Source organism: Miscanthus floridulus, chromosome 6 (assembly GCF_019320115.1).
Source record: "Miscanthus floridulus cultivar M001 chromosome 6, ASM1932011v1, whole genome shotgun sequence".
NCBI lineage: Eukaryota > Viridiplantae > Streptophyta > Magnoliopsida > Poales > Poaceae > Miscanthus > Miscanthus floridulus.
The window spans coordinates 103,197,645-103,204,305 of record NC_089585.1 but is presented as its reverse complement, the minus strand read 5'-3'; the positions used below and the strand labels follow the sequence as shown (position 1 = coordinate 103,204,305).

The 6,661-nt window shown below is 48.9% G+C and overlaps 1 pseudogene; it reads right to left on the bottom strand.

The window, feature by feature from the left end:
- Positions 1-410: 410 nt before the first annotated feature.
- Positions 411-6,121, bottom strand: LOC136458856 (B3 domain-containing protein LFL1-like; annotated as a pseudogene).
- Positions 6,122-6,661: the final 540 nt, after the last annotated feature.

Genomic DNA, 6,661 nt, shown 5'->3' with positions numbered 1-6,661 from the left:
TGTCGGCGGTTCCCGGCCAGGGGTGTGCGGATCCGGTGTCCTCTCGGCCGGATCCGTCGCCCCCGCGCCTGGATCTGGGTCCTGGGTCGGCTCGCGCCCGGAGATGACTGGGACTGCTGCGACGGTGGCTGGGGCTGCTGCGTAGGTGGCCGGCTGCGGCTGGACTGGGTCCTGAGTCGGCTCGTGCCCGGTGTGGACCTCCTGATGGTGGTGGCTTGGTGGTGATGCGGGTGCGGCCGGCGGCGTGTGCTGCGCGGCCAGCGGCGCTAGTGGTTGGGCCGCGGTTGCGCGTGTGTTGTGCGGTGGCGCGCGGGATACCGTGTCTGCTGTGCGGCGACGCGGGCTGCCGTGCGTCTCACCATGCGTGGTGGCGGCGGCACCTGCTGGGGTCACTGGGTCTGGCGCCACGGCCACATCCGGTGGGCGGCGCCCGTGGTGGGGCATGCGCCCGACGGTGGCTGGCGGAGGTCGGCTGCGTCGACGGCGGATGCTTGAGCCAGCGACGTTAGCTGGCGGCGGCTTCGGCGTGCGGCAGGGTGATGCGCGTGGCAGGGTAAGTCCAGTTCTGCATGTTGCCCGATCGGAGGGGGTGGCGTCCGACGCAGCTGTGCGGCTGCTGTGAGCAGCCGGCGCGTCAATGCCCCTCTGGAGAAGCTTCTACGGGATGGCAGTGACGATGACGGTGGAGACAGGCTACGGTCCAGTATCTTGGCTCGACGTATGTGCTAGGGGCACCTCGGGCGAAAGCCTTGGCGACGACGACGCCTGTGGGCGCCGTTTTTCTTGTTGGGGGCGTCGTGTTCTTGTGCCCCTAGCCATGTCTTCCACGGGTGAAAACCCGGTCCATTCCTGGACAAGCGATGGCGACGCATTCGACGCCGTACCCTTCCTGAAGGCGTCGCTTTGGAAATTTGTCTCGGCTGTGATGTCTCCTTCGGCGGATGTCCTCCCGGCTGTTGCGAGACGGCGGGTGCTGCATCGTGTAGTCGGAGCTGCTGCATCAGGGGATGTAGCTCGGCAACGACGACGCGTGTCGTACCCTCCTTCTCCGACGGCTGGGTTTTCAGCTTTAGAGGCTCGGCATTCGCCGTGGGCAGGGCGTGGGGTCATGGCAGGAAGTCGGAGCTGCTCTTCGCGGAGCCGTGGAGCTCGGCAACGATGACCTGTTGCAGCCTCCTGCATCGGGCCCGTAAGTCTGATATCTTAGGATGGGTCGTCGGTGTTTAGTTATGCCATGGGAAGTCGGAGCTGCTAGCTGCTTTGCAACTATGCTCGGCAACGATGACTCATGGTAGTGTGTACTCTGCCACGTTGCGTGGGTGGGTAACCTTTCGTGGTGTTTGGCGCCACGCTTGGCTATCTTTGCTTGTATAGAAACTTCATTCGTCTTAATTGAAAGACAGAGCTCCTGCCATTGTTTCAAAAAAAAAAAGTTTTGCAGAGTTACCCTTTTACACATAAACAGCAAGCTTACGGCTTACCCAATCATATACTAGTAAACATACAAAATGAGGACGCCAATTATTTGGATGTACAGCAATGGCGTCAACGAGGGGATGTCTGAGTTCCATGCAGGGTGATGGTTTGACCCAGCAGTTTGTTTTTCTGCCTGGATCTCACATCAGAGGCCCAGATTTTGGGTAGGGGAACAACTCCCGAGCTTCTCGTCATGGAAATGCGTAGCCAGGTTGACCGAGGGGTTATTGGAGCTCAGGGGATTTGCCATGTCCATGGAGTCACCGAACGGGTCGAAGAAGTCGGAGTACCTCACGTTCGCTACTGGTATCTCTGGCAGGGAGTTCAGTATGCCGTCGAATATCTCATCAGCTTGTGGCACGATCGCGAGCATATCCGCTTCTGCTGCAACGGGACCTGCATAGTCATGGAATGCTTGTGGAGCTGGAAGTGCGGCAGAGATATGCATATGTTCATGGACTTGGGGCACAGTGGCAGTCTGTTCATCTCCTGCCTTCTTTGCTCCTATGACCTTTACCAAATACAGCACACAGTAATAAGCACCTACTGGCAGCCTGACAAAAATGTGCAGCTTTGATAAATAATGCTGATGAGGAAAACTGAGTGAGTACAAAGCAGTTGTTCTCGTCATCTTTGTATATCACAATGAAGTCTCCTTGCTGAAGGTCATGAGCTTTCACATAATCTCCTGAAATGTTTAAAGAGGTGCAAAAAACATAAGAGAACTGGCCTAAAATACTGCTCCCTCCGTCCAATAATGTAAGGCGTATTTTGGTAAGAAGAAGGTTTTGATATTTAATTTCTTTTAGGAGCTGTTTGGATCCCTTCATTTTGGAGGAATTGGAATCCACTTAATGAATTGGGCTATTTGGCTTGAAATTTGAGATTCCATAACTTTTCAAAGTTCACATATAAGCCTATCTCAAATTCATAGGGTGGGGGATGAAAATTGATTCTATAGATTGCCATGCTATATTTCTACTATGCAACTTATAGCACGCTCTTCAACTCGCTTTCCTATAGTAGAAATGCAACATATAAGCATCTCTCTTGCATGGCTAACAATAGTATACAAATATATTCCATGTACAACCATATTAGCTTAATTAATATGTGACCAAATTATAATTTATTAGAATGAATTCAATTCCAATGATCCAAACAGGGCCTCAGGGTATAATATATTGGCAATAATGTTGCAAAATCAGCATCATATTAAAAGCACTTTGAAGCATGAATTTAACAGTACAACTTTTGTACGCTAAACATGAATATAATTTTATTAACTGTTGATAACTAAAAACTTGTTTCAGTTTGGCAATTTCAAATCAAAACACGCGTTACCAAAGTGAAAATTACTCACTAGTATTTTCAAGCACATACATCCTACTCTTGTTGTTGAACCAATATCTGCATTAGACATTATGGAATCTGTCACTCTTGTGGATAAACAAGACCTTACTAAAAATAATGCAGAATAACTGAATTTCTTCTTATTCACATGAAGAACCACATTAAAATAAAACTCTGTTACTCATAATTGGTAACATATCCAAAAGGATTCATATCAATAGGATGTAGTTCTAAGGATTTCTCTGATCTAATTAACTGTTTCTTGTTACTCAGGGCAGAATATCAGAGAAGGCCACAATCTTGTCTGCAGTTTGCATCTTCTGCAGATCTTACTAAATTTTGATAGCATTTAACTCAAACTAAGATAACATTAAGAATAAAGCATGAAAAGGATTAATCTGTGTTGATTTTTTAATTAATCTAATATCCACAGATTGTTCTTTAAGCTGCTTGGCAGCATAACATTGTATTCTTCCTAAGTAAGTTTAGGAAATATAAGGATTTTTGTGCTCAATGTAACAAGCATTAAAGCCAAATATAATTCACAAGCTCACACCTATACTTGAAGGTCCACAGTTGTGCATTTAGCAAGTCATGCATACATAAACTCTTTCCATCCTTTTCCATCAGAATAGGGAGGTAAGACTCCGCCTCCTTCTGCAGAATCCATCCCACATTATTTTTGAAGAGAATCTGGCAGGATAACTGCCGGTCTTTGTATTAATAAAGGAGAAATACAAAGCGACAAACACACAACACACACCACCACCAACCAGCCAATCCATTCAACATTAACAAGTATCAATTGTTTTGTAGAGGAACTTTCGAAAAGAAAAAATTAATTGCATTGGTAACTGACCTTTGGGAGAACAATTCTCCCAAGTTGGCTTACATCGCTATTTCGGAGCTCCTTCTGAAGAAGAACTCTCAATCCTGTAGCATAATGCTACACAAACATTGCAGAATCTCTTAACCCAGAAGAACGGACTATATTCTGATAACTCTTTGTTTTCTAAAAAGGAACAGTTACTCTAGTTTTCTGCATAACCTTACATCCGGATCAAGAGCAGTTGTATTCAAGTCCAGTTCATTCATCTGCATCAGAAGATAAATGCATTCAGAGACCAAGCATATGGCATATATATAATTTTATGGACATTGTGTTCAAAAAAATAATTTTATGGACTAGTCTGGAAGAAGGGCAAAAACCAACAGTTTTCACATTGGAAGGAAGCTATTTACAATATTCTATCTGTATTTGCAACCAATTTCACTAAATTTACCTTCTAACACATATAATCAGATTAATAACTTGTCCACATGATTACAAAGCAGACAATTCTACTGATTTCTTCTTCTTAATATAATGAAGCGCAGCTCTCCTGCGTTTTTCGAGGGAAAAAATTCTACTGATTTCTACTGTTCATGCCAAAATACACTGATACTTGTGTCACCCATCAGCAGTAATAAAAATGGTACTGCCAAAAACACAATTTTTGCTAATTTGCACATAGCTCCCACATCTTCTGATCCTTTTCAAGAACACAGCAGAAAACTCCCATCTTCTTCATGAAAGAGATCTCACACTATCAATTTGTTTATATCAAACATGGAGAAGTAGCGCGTTCTATCAGTAGACCTACTGTCTTTTGCTTAAATGGAAGGTTCCATGACCACTGAGGGCCAAGAACACCAAGCTCAATGAGCACGTCCTCCTCAGTACCAGATGGTGGCCAGGCCAAGTGCAGCCCATCATAATACTAGTCCATGACGACATATTATATATCAGTCAACTTGTATGATACAGGTCGTATGGTACAAACAGTACGGTCACTTTTGGAGTTCCTTATCAATAATTCACGCTGGTACAGCCAATTCCTACCAATTATGGGCTGCAGCACACTCGTGAGAACACACATGTACACTGACAACAACTCCAACCAATAATGTTACACTGTTTTTTTCATGAAAAATGTTAGTCATCCTGCCAACAACAACCGCCATTGAGAAGACCAAAACAATCACACATTAGCTACCAAATTATGCTCCTGAAATTACTCAGTTATCGCCCTTAAATGGCAATATAAGGCCTACATGGTGACAACTTGTAACATTGTGCAACCTAGATGCACACGATCGACGAACTGCAGGAAGTGAGCCTAGTTCAACTGGTTGGGTGAGAGGTGTAGCAATGCACCCAACCACCTAGGTTGAAGTCCCCTCTTGAACTGAATTTGGGTGCCTATTTCTCTTCTTAATGAAAAACCACCTAGTTCCTCTTAGGTTGGATCTTGTTTTTTTACGATCGACGAACTGCAAAACCAAAGTCCAATTGAACCGAAAACCTAGGTAATTGCACATTTACTACCACCCAAACCACACTCGGGTGAGAGATCATCACTACTACGAAATCAACAAATAAGCAACCAAAATGAGCACCAAAATTATGCCCCTCCTCAGCCCACTTTCCTCAACCTACCGTTAATGCCAGTATCTACAACTTGCGTGTCCAATTGATCACACCTATACCATGGTAATCAAACACACACCAGTACACTAGATCGCCCAAATTGATCATGGAATACATGGTAAACCTGAACAACGATCCACTAATCAATCAGCGATCGTACGGACCAGAGTCCCAAATCCCGCACGGAAATTTTAAAATCCGGCAACAAGGGACGAGGGGGATCGCCAATCACCTCCCCCTGGGCCTCCAGCCCACCGCACCTACGCACCACAACGGCCCACCATCGCGTCTCGCACGGCGCATACAAACCGCAACAGCACGCAGGAGACCGTGAATTCCGAGGCACTCACAGGTCGAGGCGCCGCCGACGGCCTCCAAGTGGCGCTCCGGGCCCCGCGGCGGACGGACCTACGCTTCCGGGTGACCCGCTGCGGCAGGACGTCACCGGCGGAGGAAGAGGAGGTGGAGACCGGGGAGGTGCGGCGCTTGTTAATGCCGGCCATGCCGGTGGAAGGAAGGAGCGAGGAGGTAGCGGCAGCGGCGGCGGCGGCGGCGACGGCGTCTAGGGTTGGGGCGGGCGAGGCTTTTATAACCGGATGGGGCGGGCGGGCGGAGACGCGGAGGCGGGGGCGCGCGGTGACAAGTGGCGGGCGGGCTCTGAAATGGGTGCAGGTGGGGGAGGCAACGTCCCCCCGTCGGGACGAGGCCGAGGGCGCGCAGGCGCGGCCAACCGGGCGGGCGCGAGGCGGCAAGCGCCGGGTGGGAAGCGCGGGCTGGCATGCATGCGTTTCAGCCTCCGCGCGGCATCGGGATTCCCTGTGGGCGCCGAGACAAATAGCCCGCCCCGCCTGTTTTGAACTCAAACCCGGGCTGGATGCTGCTTGCTGCCTGCGCCGTGCGCCCTGGTTTCCCGGGGCCGCCCGCCCGCCGCCCAGTGCTGGCTGCTGCGCTTGGGCTCGGGACTTGGTGGTGCTTGGATTGGACGGATGGCTGGGTTCACCACTGCCGCACCGGCCACCGGCACCGCGCGCTCTCTGGTGATTCACTGGTAAGGCTGCGGTGAAGCTTAAAAGTGGGGGGTTCGCCAAAAATAGCAGCTCTCCTCCCTCGCCTGGAGTCGTCGGGCCTGCTAAACTTGGGACTTCGACTTCCGGCTCCTGAAAGGACAAACTGAAACTCCGCGGCCGGTGCTTTTGGGGATGTACAAGTACAATGAAGTACAGCGTCCACTTTGTCTTCAACACTGGCAACATTTGCGAGCATTGGATCGGTTCAGAATACCTGCACTTCAACGTTGTGCAGATCCATGGACTCGACATTCTAATAAAGAAAAAAGAACTCGAATAACAAGTCATACTGCTG